Source organism: Dendrobates tinctorius, unplaced genomic scaffold, assembly GCF_039654945.1.
Source record: "Dendrobates tinctorius isolate UK_male_01 unplaced genomic scaffold, ASM3965494v1 ptg000098l, whole genome shotgun sequence".
Classification (NCBI taxonomy): Eukaryota; Metazoa; Chordata; class Amphibia; order Anura; family Dendrobatidae; genus Dendrobates; species Dendrobates tinctorius.
Window position 1 is genome coordinate 31,125,761 of NW_027361766.1, and position 21,612 is coordinate 31,147,372.

The 21,612-nt window shown below is 44.6% G+C and overlaps 1 protein-coding gene across 1 annotated transcript in view; it reads right to left on the reverse strand.

Moving 5' to 3' along the window:
- The window catches only part of PLXNA2 (plexin A2), a 389,564-nt gene extending 368,170 nt beyond the window's left edge, over positions 1 to 21,394 (reverse strand). The window contains exon 1 of the mRNA XM_073587292.1: positions 21,137 to 21,394. The gene's annotated coding sequence lies outside the window, so the exon portion shown is untranslated. The remainder of the gene's footprint in view (positions 1 to 21,136) is intronic.
- Positions 21,395 to 21,612: the final 218 nt, after the last annotated feature.

Genomic DNA, 21,612 nt, shown 5'->3' on the forward strand with positions numbered 1-21,612 from the left:
ACTAGCAGATGGATACAGTGAGTGTCATGTTGCCTCCATCCTTAAAATTTTTAAGACAGCAGTCCATTACAACAAAGTCAAGGAGCAGACATTGGGGACAACGAAGCTACAGACCGGCAGAGGACGAAAAAGACTCCACTGACCGGGATGACCGTCATCTTATTCGAATGTCACTCAGCAACCGCAGGATGACATCAAGTGACCTACAAAAGGAATGGCAAATGGCAGCTGGGGTGAAGTGCATCAATGAGAAGCAAAGGAGAGGAAGGCTGAAGTTTGCCAAAGACCATAAGGATTGGATTATGGAGGACTGGAGTAAGATAATCTTCTCTGATTAGCCTTATTTTAAGCTTTACCCAACACCTGGTCTTTTAATGGTTAGACGATTCCTGGAGAGGCGTAGAAGCCACAATGTCTTGCATCCACTGTGAAATTTGGTGGAGGATCGGTGATGATCAGGGGATGCTTCAGCAAGGCTGGAATTGGGCAGGTTAATCTTTGTGAAGGATGTATGAATCAAGATGAATACAAGGTTATCCTGGAAAAGAACTTGATTCCTTCTCCTCAGGCAATGTTCCCCAACGCTGAGGACTGTTTTTTTCCAGCAGTACAATGTGCCATGCCACACAGCTAGGTCAATCAATGTGTGGATGAAGGACTACCACATCAAATCCCTGTCATGGCCAGCCAATCTCCAAGCCTGAACCCCAATGAAAACCTTTGAAATGTAATCACGTGGACGATGGATAGTCACAAGCCATCAAACAAAGGAGAACTGCTTAAATTTATGTACCAGGAGTGGCATAAGGTCACCCAAAAGCAGTGTGAAAGACTGGTGGAAAGCATGCCAAGAGGCATAAAAGCTGTGATTAAAAATCATGGTTATTTCACAAAATATTGATTTCTGAACTCTTCCTGAGTTAAAACATTAGTATTGTTGTTTCTAAATGATTATGCACTTGTTTTCTTAGGCCTCTTTCACACATCAGGTTTTCTGCTTCAGGCGCGATCCGGCGCTTTTGACTAAAACCGGATCCGTCGAAATGCAATGCCGGATCCGGTTTCCCCCCCATTGACTTGCATTAGCGCCGGATCGAGCCGGATGGCCATGCGTTTCATCCGATTTTCGCCGGATCCGGCAATGTGACGCGATCCGGCGTCTGGAAAAAACGGTGACTGTAACGTTTTTTGTATCCGTCGAAAAAGCCGGACACGCCGAATCCGGCGTGTCCGGCTTTTTCATACAATGAAAGCCTATGTGCGCCGCAATGCGCCGGATCCGGCGACAGCCGGATCCGGCGGGCGGATCCGGTTTCTTTGGTCTGAGCATGCTCAGTAGCTCTGCCCACAGGACATATATAAAAGCAAGACAATGGGACCCTCAGCCACACCCAACATGCCACCCAAGCCAAGAACCAGGAGCAGGAGAAGGCAGCAGACATCTGCAGCAGCAGCACCATCAGCACCACCCCAAATGGAGCAGCATGCTGAACAACGGGAGGGGAGTCCAGCAGCAGATGAGAGACGGTAATTATCAAATCCCCCATTCCTCCAAACTAGGGCTATGGAATATCAAGATATTCATTGGCCCTTTGTTTCTCTTTATTAAACAGCCGCCCAATAGATGCAGCAGCAGCAGCAATGGCAGCAGCAGAAACACCACCCACAGCCATGGAGTCTGGCCATGAGGAAGACAGCACATCTTCTGGGAGCCCTCCCTCGCATCGTCAGCGTTTGACGGTAAGTTTTTATTTCCAAAATCCATCATCTCTGTAATATATGTGTATTCATTGCCTTTTATTTCAAAACAGGAATCACAAGATGAAGAGGAGCTCCCAGAAGAAGAAGGAAGGGGTGGACAGACACTTGGAGTGGGCTCACAATTGGTAAGTTTTTTGCATCAAACGCAGAAACACAACATCACACTACACACAACACATAGAAAACAATGTTCTGCAGACCACACACAGCAAACAAATGCCTACATCCAAAGACATAACATTTTTTGTTTTCTTCTCTAGTCTTCCCAATCTGGTGCTCGGCCAAGAGGTCCTCGCAGTGCCTCCCAGGGTCGTCGGCGACAGCAACGCGGCGGTCACCAGCGTGTAAGTATAAATATTTTTGCTTTGTTTTTTTTGCACTTTTTATTTCATTTCTTTTGTGGAGGCTAATTATGTTATTTTTGTCTTTTTCTTTAACAGCCTTCACAGCGTGCTCCCGACTCTGACGGTGAGGATGGAGGGATTGATGTGGACCGCCTCATCGATCTCATCAGAGAAAGGGAGCCGCTCTGGAATATGGCTGACCGCCGCCACGCTGACCTGATCGTTACCCGACGACTCTGGGAGGAAATCTGTTCGCTCCTAGTGGACCGCTGGGAGGACCTCGAAGCTCGGGCCCAGATTAAAGAGCGTAAGTATATACAGTACCGGTTGCTTGATTTAAACCTGTGTTTCCTGAACTCCAGTCCTCATGGTCCCCACGGATCATGTGTTCAGGATTTCTATTTACTTTGGAAATCCTGAAAACATGACCCCTGGGGACCATGAGGACTGGAGTTTGGGAAACACTGATGTTGTATACTAACCACTTTGTACTTTCTCGTTTCAGGGGAGAGAATTGTGAAGCGGTGGCGGTCTGTGAGGGATCGTTTCAAGAAGGAGTTCAATAAAGAGATGCGGGCCCCGAGTGGATCTGGAGGACGCAGGAGCAAGTACAAGTACGCACGAGCCCTGTCGTTCCTCCGGGAGACAATGCTCACCAGAAGGTAAATATTACACACCACATGTGACAAAAAAATGTTTAGATGTAAATTTTTTTTTTCAGCCAGGGCCATACCATGTCACTATTTTAATTGTTTTTTTTTCTCTTTATTCCACAGCACGGTGAGCAGCACTCGGGAGCCTGCACGATTGGACCCTTCTGAGGCGATCCCTGAGGAGACCGGCACCGAGGGACTCTTCGACCGCCCCGGTACATCTGCACCTTCCCAGCCTTCCCACACATTCGACCCATCTGTCCCATCCACCAGCACAGGAGCATCGTGGCCGCCTACATTACATGAAGCTGCTGGTGAGGAGATCGCTTTCCCTTTACCCCACCCTTCTGCCCCTGCCACCTCTAGTACACCTGCGGGTACTGGGCGGCAGCGGCAGAGGGGTCAGGAAAAGACTTATGCGCCAGAGTTCTTGCATCTGAATGCATCTTTCCAGAACTGTCTAAAAGTCTTGTCAGAGCAAATCTCCGCAGGCTATCAGCAGATCAACTCCAGCATTCTGGAGGTGAAGACACTTCTGCAAACCATGCATTCAGAAGCAAGATCTTCGCCAAACCACACCTTTTTCAGGTCTGTTGTGGAGCACATGGAAACGCTCTCTCCTGCCCAGCAGATGCATGTAATGCATTCATGCCACGCTGCTCTCCAGCAAGTTACCTCCCAACCTCCTCCTCCCACCACAGTAGTTCCTCCACCTGCACCCCCTCCAGCCACTTTCCATCCTCCCCCTCCTATTACATCTACACCCCCTCCAGCCACTTTCCATCCTCCCCCTCCTATTACATCTACACCCCCTCCAGCCACTTTCCATCCTCCCCCTCCTATTACATACCATCCACCTCCCCAGCACCATCCACCTCCCCAGCACCATCCACCTCCCCAGCACCAGCAACCTCCCCAGCACCAGCAACCTCCCCAGTACCAGCAACCTCCCCAGTACCAGCAACCTCCCCAGTACCAGCAACCTCCCCAGTACCTGCAAACTCCCCAGTACCAGCAACCTCCCCAGTACCAGACATCTCCCCACTTCCAGCAACCTGCCCCGTACCAGACATCTCCCCACTTCCAGCAACCTGCCCCGTACCAGACATCTCCCCACTTCCAGCAACCTGCCCCGTACCAGACATCTCCCCACTTCCAGCAACCTGCCCCGTACCAAACTCCTTTCCCATACAACTTGCCATCAACATCATCTGCTCCTACAGTCCCTGCCCAACCCTCCACTCCACCACCCACCACCTCTTCTGCTTCCCACATGTCCACCCATTCTGTAGTTTTTTCCTCACCTTCACCTCTAACTGTTCCTTCCCCACCACGATCCCAGTCCTCTCTCCACACTCCCAGTGTCGAAGTGTCCCGCAGCCCCTACAGCAGTATTTCCACCACACACTACACAGATTTATAATGTGTGTATTTAAATAAAAATGACCAGTTTTATGGTTTAAAAGCTTTATTAAACAAGTTTATTAAAATTTTAAAAAGTTTACTAAAAAAAACATTTTTCAATAAAAGTTAAATTATTTTACACTGGTTGTCTGTCATTTCTTTCTGCGGCGAAAAAGGTTAAATACAGGGTATTTAAAAGGTGAAATGGTATTCAAAACTAGGTATATAACTGTGGGTAAATTTTAGCTTTTTGCCACAGTTGTGTTCCTGGTTGTGTTTGAAGCAAAGTATTTCACCTAAAAAGTTGTGTTTATTGTTGGTGATTTCCTAACAATGTACACAACTTTTGTTAAAAGGTGAAATACTTTGCATAAAACACAACCAGGTACACACCTGTGGCCTAAAGCTAAAAATAGAGACCATGACAAGATAGCCAACTTTGGTTGGCAAAGGTATATACTGTTGGTACAGAAGGTACACAAGTTTGGTTGGGCACAAATCTTTCACACTCTGTCATCCTGCCAGTGTACTCTGCCTTGAGGTGACATAAAGTATAGTGCAAAATTGTCCCTCATTACTGAAACCGTCACAGAACTTCTAGTGGTAATGTCATGGTAATCTTGCAAGGTGGTTTCTTCAGAGGTGTCCTCAATGGAAATGGGTTCCTTGCAGATAACAAAATTGTGGAGTACCACGCACGCTTTGATCACCTCGTCCACAGTTTCTGTCTTGAGGTTGATCGCAGTCAATAGGACCCGCCATTTGGCTGTCAGAATACCAAAGGTACATTCAACCATTCTTCTTGCTCTTGTGAGGCGGTAATTAAAAATGCGTTTTGGTCTTGTCAATCCTCTGCTAGAGTACGGTTTCAAAAGGTGTTCTGACAGCTGGAAGGCTTCATCCCCTACACAGACAAATGGCATAGGTGAACCAGATGTTTGCGGCAGCGGTCTAGGTGGTGGGAACTGGAAGGTGTTTCCATACAGTTTACGCCCCATGGCAGACAGTTTGAAAACTTGAGAGTCATTGGAGCGGCCATAGGCCCCAATATCAACCGCAATAAATTTGTATTCCGCGTCAGCGATGGCCATGAGGACAATTGAAAAATATTTCTTGTAATTGAAATATTCCGATCCCGATCCAGCTGGCTTTACAATGCGGATATGTTTCCCGTCCACAGCGCCCAAGCAGTTGGGAAACTGACATATCTGTTGAAACTTGTCAGCAATTTCAATCCACCTCTCTGTTGTGGGCTCTGGTAAAAACTCTTCAGCTAAGGAGTCCCACAGTGCACGGCATGTGTACTTCACTATTCCAGATATGGTGGAAATCCCGAGTCTGTACTGGAAATGCAGTGACGAAAGGGATTCTCCAGTTGCAAGAAATCTGTGGGGAATTAAAAAACAATAAATTAGTTTTAAATCACAGCATTACATACCAAAACTGAGCTATAACACTTAGAGATACAAACTACCACCAACAAGATTGCAGTGAAAGTGTGATCTGATGCGATCACATCCAGTAAATGTGGCTTACCTTAAAGTCACCATCAGACGCTCTGTGGGTGAAACAGAGAAGCGGCAATAGGTGTCCGCTTTTCTTATGAGGTGTGCAATGCGCTCCACCAAGTAATCAAAATTCTCCATTTTCATCCTAACATATCCAAAAAATGTATCCGGGTTTCGTCGAAGGTCCATGCAGAGTGTAGAATAGACCCCACGCGTCATTCTCTTGGCTGTGATGGGGTGGATCCACAAACGTCGTCTACGATGCCTGATGCGCTGCTGTCTCGCTCTCTCCTTCTCCAGAACAATCACCCTCAAACGATTCGCCTCCGCTATAAAATCCGCCAAATTCTTCAAAATATTTCCAATGACAACATCCATCTTCGCCAGTAACTTGCTCTTCTCTCCAACCTGCACTTTCTCCTCTACAACCTGTCAAAGAAGGGCTGTGGGAACATGCTATATATAGTTTTCCAGTAGCCAATCCCGTTCGGAAGGCCACAAGGGTCAATTTTAAAAACCGGATCCGGCGTAATCCATCGAAAAACGGATAGAAAAACGGATGAACCGGATGAGACGGATCCGGTTTTGTCTGTCAAGAAAAAGACGGATCCGGCAAAAAACCGGATCCGTCACATCCGGTTTTACTAAACATTTGCCGGATCCGGCGTTCCGGCACGACGCCGGATCGCGCCTGACGCCGAAAACCTGAAGTGTGAAAGTAGCCTTAGCATTATTTGAGGTCTGCAAGCACTGCATTTTTTTGTTATTTTGACCATTTCTCATTTTCTGAAAATAAATACAAAATTTATTGCTTGGAAATTCGAAGACCTGTTGTCAGTAGTTTATAGAATAAAAGAGCAATTTACATTTTACTCAAATATACACCTATTTAGAGAAAAATCAGACAAACTGAAAATTTTGCAGTGGTCTCTTAATTTTGCCAGAGCTGTACATATAGGAAGTCACTGATATCCAATGGTAATATAACAATTCTGTAAAATCAATTACACTACAAATTCCACATTATCTGGGAATATTAGCACTGATCATATCGGTAAACCAATGGTGCTTGTTTTTTACCTTATGCCAATATTGGCCAGTGAACACAAGAATCTACCATGTTCTTTGCTCCTTTATCTGGTAATACATAGGGTCCTAATTACACACCAACCTTAGGAATCGTCAATACTTTTGAAAAGAAACTAGTCACCCTGGCCTTAGACATTTTGCATAAAGTAAACTTGGACCCCAACCAACAACATCAAGACTTGAAAGTACAACCATTAGGGATAAGCTAATGCCTAAAAAATAACAGGAAAAAGGGTATATTTTCCAGGCCTTTGAAAGGGAATAAATTAGAAATTTTGGATTCATGGAAGTAATAATTGGTTAAATAAAAATGCTGTTTGCTTCATCGATGGTAAAATAGCCCAGCCCAATAAATGTGCAATGTTTCCATCTTCCAGAGGCCGATAATATATAGACTGCCACCAAATGGCACAGTCTCAAAAATGTCTACAAATCTGCCAACATAAAGGAGGCCATACACATTATTGAAGTTGTCCAGGCTATATAAATCCTTCCCTGGGGACAATTACTATACTCATTTATACTCCCATATCGGGACCACCCTGGATCCTGTGCGGATTGCTCCATGGTCTGAGCAGAGATGGAAAGTGGTGATGTCACAGTTCCACTAGATGCAGGACCGCTGCGGTCTGTGACTGGCGATAGCGGTCCGGTAAGTTGTACAGTGCACCATCGGATGTTTTATGCTCATGCGCTGCTCAGAGCCACCTGACTGCTGCAGCCAATCACAGGATGCTGTGGCAGCCAAAGGAACGGTGACATCACTGCTTCCCGTCTCTCAGCATAGCACGAGGAGGCATACGTTGTGAAACAGAAGGGTGTCAGTAGGCGATAGCAATTTTTTACATATCCCGTCCCCAGGTCAAAGTTTAATTTTAGTCAGATAAACCCTTTACACAGCTATCAGCCAGCCAACAGCTATTTTTACCACCCTTCCCCTAGGCTTGGCCACGCTCAGTTAAAAAAAAGTGGAGTGAGCTGTGGCTTAATGCTTTTTCAGGTGGCCTATCTCCCAGGATCAAAGATGGGGCATGAAGAAATTCAACATGTCTGATCTTTCTGTTCCATGGCATAAGTTCAACTGTATCATCAGTGCAAGTCACACATTGCAGACATGGCACCTGTATGGAAAAGCCGTCATAGTCTGCAGATGACATGTAGCCCAATTCTCTGCTAAGTCTCCAGTCTTTATGCAGAAGGTGTGAACCCTCATTATTGATGAAAAGGTGGATAACACTATTATCCTTCCTAACCTTCTATATTAAGTAATGAAACCGTAGAAATTGGTTTCCGCAAGCAAAGATAAGGAAACTACTACCTCTTAAAGTGATCCTGACACATCAGAGTCCAGGGTCACGGACGACTCCTTATATACTACAAATAGTTTAGTGCCACATAAAACTAACAACAAATGGTTAATCTAAATGGCACCATGTAAATATTGGGCATCTTTCCTGACGTCTTGCAGCAGGTGGGTCTGGCATCAAGCTCTCGCTATGTCCTCACATCTGCATCACACAAAGGCCTTGCAGAGAGAGCACCTGTTGTACTGCTCTGGAGGAGGTGCGGGGTTAGCATAGGCCTCCGGCTGTCCATCATCCCCTCACAAAAAGAGGCCTATTTGTCAGACTGATGAAGGATGCTTTTTCATGGAGCTCCTACGGCTATAAACTATTGAGTCAAGTCACCACAATCCCACTATTAACGCTTTCTACTATTGTTGTGTTGTCAACGTCTGTGGGAGAAAGTTTTACAGGAATATTTTAATCAGCAAGTCGGAGCGAGCGATACGGCAGGACAGCCATGCTTGGTCCTCTAGCCATCTTCCATTAGGCTGATTACACTGTAACTGTACAACATACATAATCCCTATGACTTTATTAATTAATTATCAATTTACCTGTGCAGCCATTATACATGTGATCAGCAAATCCCAAGATTCACAAAATGCTGACACGGATTAGAAAGCAAAAATAATTTGTTTATGGGTTTAGCTGAACGAGTGCAATCTAATTACAGATATCTCTTCCATCCGGCAGCCTAATCCTATGTTCTGGCCGCCATTAGAAATTGCAACAATTAGGCTTGTATTACCCAGCAGTCGTGTAACCGTGTCCGCATCTTTCTCCTCATGTTGCCGGCAGTAGTCCGCCATGTTAGCCTATCGGACGGACTACGTGGAATGCTCAGCTGTAATATTATGTGCAAACCTGAAATTCTCTGTCCACATCACAGCCTACTCCAGATGTATATTTCTGGAGAATCTCCCAATGTACAGTATACTACTCAAAGCAGACTATGATGTATTCCACCACACATCCAGACAGTGAGATGTGTAGTCATTGACCGCCATTGATATAAAAGCATATATCTCGTGCTTCCATCAGGGAAATGGAGCCCTAAGGATATGTTCGGCCTACATCCCGGAGTATATGCCAAACATATGGAAACGTGGTGGTGCATGGTGGGATGGGATGTTGCTGCATAACAAGCCCTGTGGTCAAACGTCACATCCCAGACTGAATACAATATCAGAGAAGCTGTAGGTGTTGGGTACCTGAGTGCAATTTTCAAGGTAATTGACAATGAACCCAACAGAAGTCAAGATCCTAAGAACGAAGGCAACGTTCTAATTATATCCACATTACTGAGAGTCCCATCCATAAAAGATATTAGAAAGACCATCACCAGGTGGTAATTCTGAAAAGGGAACATTTCTCTGAGTTTTGCCGATAAAGAAATAGTGATGGCATCTTTACCTGTCACCCAGCTATGGAGACATTACAATGTAGGCCTACATCCCGGGACATAGGCTCCAGTAATGCAATACTGAAAGTACACATGGACCTGTTATATAAACTGGCCGACAGAAATGACTTCTCCATTGTGGGATATTGTATTACCTCAGAGCATCAAGGTATGAATGAATATATATGCCACCAGCCCAACTACCATAGCCTGCATAATGCATAAACCAGGTCTGTGGGATCGGTAAACCAAGGTCCTAACTCCGGCTTTATTTCCCCAGACTCCGGCTATAGCCTCCTTCATGAATGGCCAATAATTAATAATAACAAATGTATTCTAATAAAATAATAATGTCTCTATTTGTTTTTTTCCTTGATAAGAGCCTTAGATTGACAGAATGTAAAATATATGTATAATATTAACATTTCTAAACTTGCCTAAAGTTAATAAATGAGTAAACTATGGTAATATTATTACCATTTAATCAGGTACATTTCTGCCGACTCCAGCTATTACACGTGTCCAGTCCTGCTGCGCACATGGCATACGGTGCACATTGTCCACAGGTCATTCCATGCCTGTTCACATCACAGAGAGCGTGTTTGCACTGAGAGCTCTCGATGTATGCGCTAAACATGTCTATAGGCTTACAGTAGCCTGACGGAGGTCAAGTGAGAGTCCTGTTGTACATAGATATGAACTCAACGCCTTTCCCCCATTCCGATATAAGGAGATCCAGCAAATACTCATCACGACGACCCATGAATGTTAATGACAGGATACTAATTGTTCATTGAAATATTAGTTAGACTGCCTTATGTCCACCTAGAAATGACATCTGGACTGTCCCAAAAGAACTGCAATTTTGGCTTTAATATAATTTAGCAACATATGTATTTGCTTCAGCAATACTGTCCAAGTTTTTGCATGAATTAGGCCAGATGAATACCTGGCAGCTGCCAACATCATGGAGAGGGCAGAATGCTGCTATGTAAGTGGGAGAGCTTACGTAAGAGTGTGGGGTTACAAAGAAGACCTAGGTGGCCTTTTCCAATCAATGCCATTGTGACGTTCACAAATGTGGAAAGTGTGCGCTCACCTGCCATTCACAAATATGGGGCAGAAAACCTTGCCCAGGGTCCCCCATTCTATCATAAAGCTGGTACCCCAGCAATACTGTGCAGAAAGACTACTGATATACAGAGAATATGTACAGTGATACCGACTATACCCTGGACTGATACGTACCTGTGAGCATTCTGCGCCTGCTATTCAGAGAAATCCAGATCTAGCTCACACTGCACACATTTCTTGGAGAAGACTTTCGGAGTACATGGAGGCATCTTCTCGCTGAATATATTACTAAGGGAGACTGAATTGTGTTATTTAGAAATGAATGTATCAGCTACAATACAGAAAGGAGCAGAACAGCCTTGATATATACCATCACCATATGCCGAGATGTCCTCTGCGCCTTCTATTTCCTACAATGTCAGGCTGGCATGATCTGTGCCCGCTGCTGTCCTCCTCCAGTGAGGGCAAAGGCTCCACGTCTATACCTTATGACTGCCCTACCTAAGCTTATACCGTCAGACGTCAGACTTTTCTCGGTGAATTTTCTGGACATGACCGCACATGTCTAACGCCAGTTGGAAAACCATCATTCTGCGATATGTTATCAGACGTACATTAGATATCAGCTATTTATTCAAGGTGTTACAGAACTAATCCACATATGATGAATGATCCTTGTCCAGGAATACATGCCGCTCTGATTGTATTATGTAACCTCATCTAAAGCGATCGATATATTGGCGATAGAAGCGTCTCAGCACATTTATCACATTTCCACAGGGTACGGTAGCACAATCTGGCCGCAGCTCCTATTATGTTCATTGAGCAACAGACCTTTAAAAGAGATTCATGTCGCAGTATTCTGATGCCTCTGGCAGTGAACCGGTTAATAGTCATTTTCCTATGTAAAATGTCTGACCTCTCATTATACAGTAGTACGGCTTCTTCAGAGAGATGGGAAATATTAGCATTTGTAATGTTTGCTACTGAAAGCATGTTGTTAAATTGACCTGCCCCCTACTTTAATTCTGCTTCCCTCGGGGGCATTCAATCTCCGGATTATGCGTCTTCTATACCCTATGACTCTCCTAAAATTAGAGCTGGGTGAAATATGAATAGAAAAACTAGAACCACATCCACAAACTGCTTCTTTTCTCCAGAAAAATACAGCCCGAGCTGTTCGGCCCCAGTCGAGAACTGGTATGCCACATCCTTACTGGAGTGTGCACCTACTAGGTAGCTGGTAACTTCACCAAGAAAGCACAACGTGACCTGTGCCAATCTTCACCCGTCAGCAGGATTGCACATCTGATCATGACAAGTGACAGTCAAGGGCCTTTAGGGCTATGTGGACTGTGGCACACCTAGGGAAAGTATGTGCTACTGAATAGGTGTCAGGTGTGTCTGCTCGCCTAGACCGAACATGTCACAGTTTATACATTTCTTTTCTCAACCGTAACATGCAAAAATAGAGAATTAATTAGGGTAGTCTCTATATGCAGCGATTAATGTACTTACTGACATGTATATAGCACCAGATTAAGTAATAACCCGCCACTATGGTTATGGCAGAAATGCAAGCCTTGTGTTGCACACATGGTGCAGGTGCTGCCTGCCGGCTTTGCTGGGTTGGATGATGCCCTCAGCATCCGAACGGTAATCTGGACCTGCCCAGTCACCGGTATGAAAAAGTGCTCCCTCTGCTGGTAAAGACAGTGTCAGGAACTGGAGCAGCCAGGTCAATCCTCCATGGTGACTTAATGGGGAGACGTTGGTGGGATTTTGGAAGGTTAAGGATGAAGGTCACGTCTATTTCCAGCAAATGTGGGATTTCCAGGTTGTGTCTAGAGATTTACTTTACAATAAGAGAAGCATCAGAGAAGCAATGAGCTGTGATCTCGGTGCGTTCATGCCTGGCACCACAATTTCTGTCTAGTCTTATTGTTGTGGGTTTTTTGTTATTATTGTCTATCATGTAGAAGCTTACAGGAACGATAGAAAGGCACAGACACTTCTATAATATAAGTATTGTATACTTTGATCCTATGCTCTTCTATCACTGTAGTAAAATCCATTCCGATCACAGTATATCAATATCCATACATCCATATACACCTGTATGTACACTACATCCACGCCTAGACCATTGGGAGGCAGCTAGACATCAGTATAAGCCAACCTGCGCCTCACTGCAGCCATCGCTACGTGTGTCATTACAATAGAAAGGTGTAGGGCATCACAGTCTGTCTTACACAAATACCAGCTTTACTGGGCACTGACTGATGGTAACACATAGTGTACCGGGTCAGGACAGGGTCACTGCAAGCTGTCAGAGAATATCAGCCAAATGTTGAAGTATTTGTAATTGCAAGAACTACCATGATTGAGGTCTTCAAACCTGCTGAGATACTTCGCTAAGCCAATAAATGGAACCTGTCCACTAGGCGTCACATCTATCCACTGTGTATACAGCAAGGGTGTATGGCTGTAAAGCAGAGGCGGCCTTTAGTGGTCCAGACACCCAAGGGTGTCGGGGTTTATGACTGTATGATGAGGTCTTTTCTGGTTCATCACCCGTGACAGTCCCCTGACACTGACACTTGACATTGCCACTATAAAATCTTCTGCATGTCTCATCAAATGTCATCTACCTACACCACAGTAGTGAACCCCGACCATCGAAGCTTTCTAGAAAAGAAATATGATGGTGCTGCTTGACTAGAGCTGACTGATAAATCATCACTATCTGTGCTACATATCCAATCCGTCTCCTCTCCTGTCTGCAGAGCCCAGACTGCAGATTACAACAGCCTACAATCTGTTCATTGCCGGCCTGCAGCTTTCATACAAGGAATTTACCAGTCTCCTTGTAGATTCATTATAACAAGGAATTGTTGTTCAAGCAATTCCCTATTTTTTAAAAGCACTTCAAGACTTCAATCAAATTGTTTCCCAAATCGATTATCCATGCATAAAATCCTGAAACAGACAGGAATGTAAGGAGGCTTCCACTTGTTACGGTATGTTTATATACACGTCTTAACAGATAACTCAGGACCACTCTACACGGCGTCTTACCAAATATATTAGGACCACTACATGGTGTCGTACAAGATATAACATACTACATGACATCATACCAGATATAAATAATTAAATCACAAATATGCCCCAAATATTGAGAAACCCCATCAACCTTGGGGATACTATATACCACAGAATCAACTATTCACTATTGTGATAACCGTGTAGTGAAGAAGCAAGGTACCACCCAATGGTATATACAATAAAAAATGTACTTTATTGACAATGATTAAAAACACAAGTGGCTACGTAGTCCTTTACATTTGTATGCCAGTTTGGCTCATGTTATACTATATTATAGGACGCTGTGGTTACTTTTTTATTTTTGATTAATTGGGTATGTGAAACCAGCTACTATTGTGCTCGGTATTCATCAATTTAGTGGATTTCCTATCGCTGTATTGTCCTTCTTTATTTATTCAGCACCTCATCTTGTTATGTGTTTTTAATCATTGTCAATAAAGTACATTTCTTATTATATATACCATTCGGTGGTACCTTGTTTCTTCACTACACGGTTATCACAATAGTGAATAATCTTACAAGATATACCAGAATCTCTACATGGCGTCTTACCAGATATAACAGGACCACTACATGGCATCTTACCAGATATAACAGGACCACTACATGGCATCTTACCAGATATAACAGGACCACTACATGGCATCTTACCAGATATAACAGGACCTCTACATGGCATCTTACCAGATATAACAGGACCTCTACATGGCGTCTTACCAAATATAACAGGACCTCTACATGGCATCTTACCAGATATAACAGGACCACTACATGGCATCTTACCAGATATAACAGGACCTCTACATGGCATCTTACCAGATATAACAGGACCTCTACATGGCATCTTACCAGATATAACAGGACCACTACATGGCATCTTACCAGATATAACAGGACCTCTACATGGCATCTTACCAGATATAACAGGACCTCTACATGGCGTCTTACCAAATATAACAGGACCACTACATGGCATCTTACCAGATATAACAGGACCACTACATGGCATCTTACCAGATATAACAGGACCACTACATGGCATCTTACCAGATATAACAGGACCTCTACATGGCATCTTACCAAATATAACAGGACTACATGGCATCTTACCAGATATAACAGGACCTCTACATGGCGTCTTACCAAATATAACAGGACCACTACATGGCATCTTACCAGATATAACAGGACCACTACATGGCATCTTACCAGATATAACAGGACCACTACATGGCATCTTACCAGATATAACAGGACCACTACATGGCATCTTACCAGATATAACAGGACCTCTACATGGCATCTTACCAGATATAACAGGACCTCTACATGGCGTCTTACCAAATATAACAGGACCACTACATGGCATCTTACCAGATATAACAGGACCACTACATGGCATCTTACCAGATATAACAGGACCACTACATGGCATCTTACCAGATATAACAGGACCTCTACATGGCATCTTACCAAATATAACAGGACTACATGGCATCTTACCAGATATAACAGGACCTCTACATGGCGTCTTACCAAATATAACAGGACCACTACATGGCATCTTACCAGATATAACAGGACCACTACATGGCATCTTACCAGATATAACAGGACCACTACATGGCATCTTACCAAATATAACAGGACCACTACATGGCATCTTACCAGATGTAACAGGACCTCTACAAGGCATCTTACCAGATATAACAGGACCACTACATGGCATCTTACCAGATATAACAGGACCACTACATGGCATCTTACCAGATATAACAGGACCACTACATGGCATCTTACCAGATATAACAAGACCTCTACATGGCATCTTACCAAATATAACAGGACTACATGGCATCTTACCAGATATAACAGGACCTCTACATGGCGTCTTACCAAATATAACAGGACCACTACATGGCATCTTACCAGATATAACAGGACTACTACATGGCATCTTACCAGATATAACAGGACCACTACATGGCATCTTACCAGATATAACAGGACCACTACAAGGTGTCTTACCAGATATAACAGGACCACTACAAGGTGTCTTACCAGATATAACAGGACCACTACATGGCATCTTACCAGATATAACAGGACCTCTACATGGCATCTTACCAGATATAACAGGACCTCTACATGGCGTCTTACCAAATATAACAGGACCACTACATGGCATCTTACCAGATATAACAGGACCACTACATGGCATCTTACCAGATATAACAGGACCACTACATGGCATCTTACCAGATATAACAGGACCTCTACATGGCATCTTACCAAATATAACAGGACTACATGGCATCTTACCAGATATAACAGGACCTCTACATGGCGTCTTACCAAATATAACAGGACCACTACATGGCATCTTACCAGATATAACAGGACCACTACATGGCATCTTACCAGATATAACAGGACCACTACATGGCATCTTACCAAATATAACAGGACCACTACATGGCATCTTACCAGATGTAACAGGACCTCTACAAGGCATCTTACCAGATATAACAGGACCACTACATGGCATCTTACCAGATGTAACAGGACCACTACATGGCATCTTACCAAATATAACAGGACCACTACATGGCATCTTACCAGATGTAACAGGACCTCTACAAGGCATCTTACCAGATATAACAGGACCACTACATGGTGTCTTACCAGATATAACAGGACCTCTACATGGCATCTTACCAGATATAACAGGACCTCTACATGGCGTCTTACCAAATATAACAGGACTACTACATGGCATCTTACCAGATATAACAGGACCACTACATGGCATCTTACCAGATATAACAGGACCTCTACATGGCGTCTTACCAAATATAACAGGACCACTACATGGCATCTTACCAGATATAACAGGACCACTACATGGCATCTTACCAGATGTAACAGGACCACTACATGGCATCTTACCAAATATAACAGGACCACTACATGGCATCTTACCAGATGTAACAGGACCTCTACAAGGCATCTTACCAGATATAACAGGACCACTACATGGCATCTTACCAGATGTAACAGGACCACTACATGGCGTCTTACCAAATATAACAGGACCACTACATGGCATCTTACCAAATATAACAGGACCACCACGTCGTCTTACCAGATGTAACAGGACCACTACATGGTGTCTTACCAGATATAACAGGACAACTACATGGCGTCTTACCAAATATAACAGGACCACTAAATGGCATCTTACCAAATATAACAGGACCACTACATGGCGTCTTACCAGATGTAACAGGACCACTACAAGGTGTCTTACCAGATATAACAGGACCACTACAAGGTGTGTTACCAAATATAACAGGACCACTACATAGCATCTTACCAGATATAACAGGACCTCTACATGGCATCTTACCAGATATAACAGGACCACTACATTGCGTCTTACCAAATATAACAGGACCACTACATGGCATCTTACCAAATATAACAGGACCACTACAAGGTGTCTTACCAAATGTAACAGGACCACTACAAGGTGTCTTACCAGATATAACAGGACCACTACAAGGTGTCTTACCAGATATAACAGGACCACTACAAGGTGTCTTACCAGATATAACAGGACCACTACATGGCGTCTTACCAGATGTAACAGGACCACTACAAGGTGTCTTACCAGATATAACAGGACCACTACAAGGTGTCTTACCAGATATAACAGGACCACTACATGGCGTCTTACCAGATATAACAGAACTTCTACATGGCGTCTTACCAGATGTAACAGGACCACTACAAGGTGTCTTACCAGATATAACAGGACCACTACAAGGTGTCTTACCAAATGTAACAGGACCACTACAAGGTGTCTTACCAGATATAACAGGACCACTACAAGGTGTCTTACCAGATATAACAGGACCACTACAAGGTGTCTTACCAGATATAACAGGACCACTACATGGCGTCTTACCAGATGTAACAGGACCACTACAAGGTGTCTTACCAGATATAACAGGACCACTACAAGGTGTCTTACCAGATATAACAGGACCACTACATGGCGTCTTACCAGATGTAACAGGACCACTACAAGGTGTCTTACCAGATATAACAGGACCACTACATGGTGTCTTACCAGATGTAACAGGACCACTACAAGGTCTCTTACCAGATGTAACAGGACCACTACAAGGTGTCTTACCAAATATAACAGGACCACTACATGGCATCTTACCAGATATAACAGGACCTCTACATGGTGTCTTACCAGATGTAACAGGACCACTACAAGGTGTCTTATCAGATATAACAGGACCACTACAAGGTGTCTTACCAAATATAACAGGACCACTACATGGCATCTTACCAGATATAACAGGACCATTACATGGCATCTTACCAGATATAACAGGACTTCTACATGGCGTCTTACCAGATGTAACAGGACCACTACATGGCGTCTTACCAGATGTAACAGGACCACTACAAGGTGTCTTACCAAATATAACAGGACCACTACATGGCATCTTACCAGATATAACAGGACCTCTACATGGTGTCTTACCAGATGTAACAGGACCACTACAAGGTGTCTTACCATATGTAACAGGACCACTACAAGGTGTCTTACCAAATATAACAGGACCACTACATGGCGTCTTACCAGATGTAACAGGACCACTACATGGCATCTTACCAGATATAACAGGACCACTACATGGCATCTTACCAGATGTAACAGGACCACTACAAGGTGTCTTACCAGATATAACAGGACCACTACATGGCATCTTACCAGATATATCAGGACCTCTACATGGCGTCTTACCAGACATAACAGAACTACTACCTGGTGTCTTACAAGATATAACAAGACCGCAATATGGCCTCTTAGAGGATATAACAGGACCACTACATGACGTATTAATGACGTTTTTATACACACAACAGAGTAAATAAAATGGAATCATCAATGCAGCACGAAGGTTTAAGGCTAAGTGCACTCGTGGATTTTCCTCCTGCGGATGTTTCCGCGCAGATTTGAAGAAATCCGCAGGTGAAATGACCTGCATTTTTCCTGCGGATTTCTTCCTGGTTTTGTGCGGTTTTCTTGCGGTTTTTGTGCTGTTTTCCACTGCGGATTTCCCCCTGTGGATTTGGAGAATGGAGCAGGTGGAAAACCGCACAAAAGAAGTGACATGCTGCATTTTTTGTACCGCACAAAAACCGCGCGGAAAAAAACGCAGCGTCTGTACAGCGTTTTTTATTTTTTAATTGATTTACATTGTACTGTAAATCACTCTGCGGATCCGCAGCGTTTCTGCCCGGTAAAATCCGCTGCGGATCCGCAGGAAAAATGCATCGTGTGCACATGGCCTTAGAGTCTTTAGAAAAAATGCCACCTTGCTGGCCACAGAGCCTTGTAGCTATTGTAGCAGTCTCATAAAGTCTCCAGATACAATACAGAAAAGATCTGACACATGGTGACAACCTCCCCATCCTCAGTTTTGATCATTTGGTCTTGCACACCTTTTTTTACACTTGCTGTCATAGTATTACATTATGTTCCGCTTCTTATTCTGTAGTCCTGGATGAGGACTGAACAGTACAAAAACCTACAAGAGGTGAGCAGGATCTCAGTGGAAATCAATATAATGAAGTGAAGGCATTTTATTAATATTTCATACATCAGTAAGCCTGATGATAGGCACTCGCTGATAAGAAACTTCCTTGCACAGCCCGGCCATGCTGACGGCTGCAATCCAACATTTCTCCGACTGTAATACAGCCAATATCACCAAAAGCCACACCGTCAATATTTGCCAGGCCGTGTTTGCTTATAATCTGGTATTTCACTTCCTTCATTGGAGATTGTAAAGTATCAAAGAAAAGGCAAGCGCCAGGGTACAGAGGGTGGCATGGTGCCTGGCCTCCCCACACTGGAATATGCTCCTAGGATGGTCGCTGCGTATGGCAGCATGAGGATCGCCCCATACGGAGACTACGGCTGCTGTCTGTAAGAGTTTGTTCCATACCATCCAACAAAAGGACACTTACCCACTAAGAAATGTACGAGACTGTGCTCTCCAATGGGTACAGGGGAATGACAATCTGTGCACCACGCTCAAGAACATGTGAGAGGCATGGAAAGAATCAATAGCAATACTAAGAAAGAGCAGCCATAGCATCCAACACGGAAGAGTGTCAGCTCCTCACAGAATGTTCTGTGCCACGCACCGGCCGAAAATTAGACATCTCACATACCCTCCTGCCATAATGATCTCCCAGCCAACCTTCAGGCCATGGATGCTAATTAGTGCTAATGGGAATTGAATGAGTTATTTGATTCAAGCGCGGTTCCTACAGGGAAGCATTATATGTATATTTAGATATATATACATACAAGTATGAATATAAATATAGACATGTACATATACAAATATAGAAATGTATATATAAGAATACATATTTATTCATATGTAAACAAATATTATATATATGATATGGGACTGCCAGCCTCCAGCAGGCAGAGAGTTGCCCATGGTACACAGTAGTGTGCCATATATATATAATGTAGTGTCAGCCTTCTCTAAGCAGCGAGATGCCCACGCAGTAGTGTGGTACTCTATATATACATATAGCCATATGAATGGGACTGCCAGCTCTTTCCAGGCAGTGAGGTGCCCATGGCACGTCACCCATCCAGTGCACCCATGTAATGGCAGCTGATCAATATTCTGTGTACATGGATGCATATTGGAAGTGATTTCATTTACGATTCCACAGCGCGGCTCATCACTCAACTTAATATTCCCATTTAGGATTCATTTCTTCTTCTTTTTTTTGGGGGGGCAGAGCAGCGCTCCCGGCTCCAGCGTGTGCCCTGATGAGGCATCGCAGCGCCGGCTGAACCGTATCTCACACATCATTGACAGCGAAAGATGGGATGCCACGTAGGAATGGTAAAGGGAACATACAATCGCACCGTGGGCAGAGCTGTCTCCGGAGACGGGCATGTGGGCTTCCGTTTTAACCCCTTCCTTGATGGCGCCTAATACCCAGCATTGCGAACCTTATATAGGAAAAGGAAGACCGCCAGCCCTCCGGTAGTGAGAGCAGCCAAGTTGCCCACACCATCACATCATCTGCCCATCAGAGCTGGTACGAGGTGGGCTCAGCTGGATGTCTTCCACATGGCCAGGACACACAGCCTGGCATCTATGACATAATGGGCAGTAAGAATGCCACTGATGCCAGCTCTGCCATCCTGATGATGGCACCTGCAGTGCACTCTTACCCACAATCCAGCACGGAGCGGCTGCAGGGGTTAATGACACATCCATCCCGGCACATGCCCCGCTGCAGAGGCTGGGGACGCTGAACTCCTGGCATCGCCACAAGTGCAGCTGGTAGCCTCCAGCCACCAGCACGTCCGGGGTCTGCTCACCTCATCACTGGCGACCTCCCGCCGGCACTAGTAATCCACATGGATCCCGTTATTCCTCCTCCGTCCGTCCTAATGCCTCCCGTGCCCGCTCCCGCCTCATGCCCTCTCGGGCGCTCCCCTCCGTCCGCCGTGCATGGAGGTGCCTATGGCTTCTGTGCAGTGCGGAGGAGGAGGGCTGCTGCCGGCGTCCGCCCGTGTCCGCCCGTGTGTGAGGCGGCTGAGCTGTACAGTAGCTCCTCTCTCTGCTTCCTTCACACGCGAGACAAGAAACTCCCCCCCTCCATAGCCACACACAGTATCAGCAGCCACACTGCTGCCGGAGCCTGCCCCCCTCCACTACCGTCCTGCTGTCAGAGGGCAGCGCTCGGTGGGCACAGACCATCTTTCCCTCAGCACTGAGGGGTCAGCTCGCCCTCCACTTCAAGCACTTATGTATGTGAGATGTATCATCAGAATTTTATTTCTATAGCGCCAAC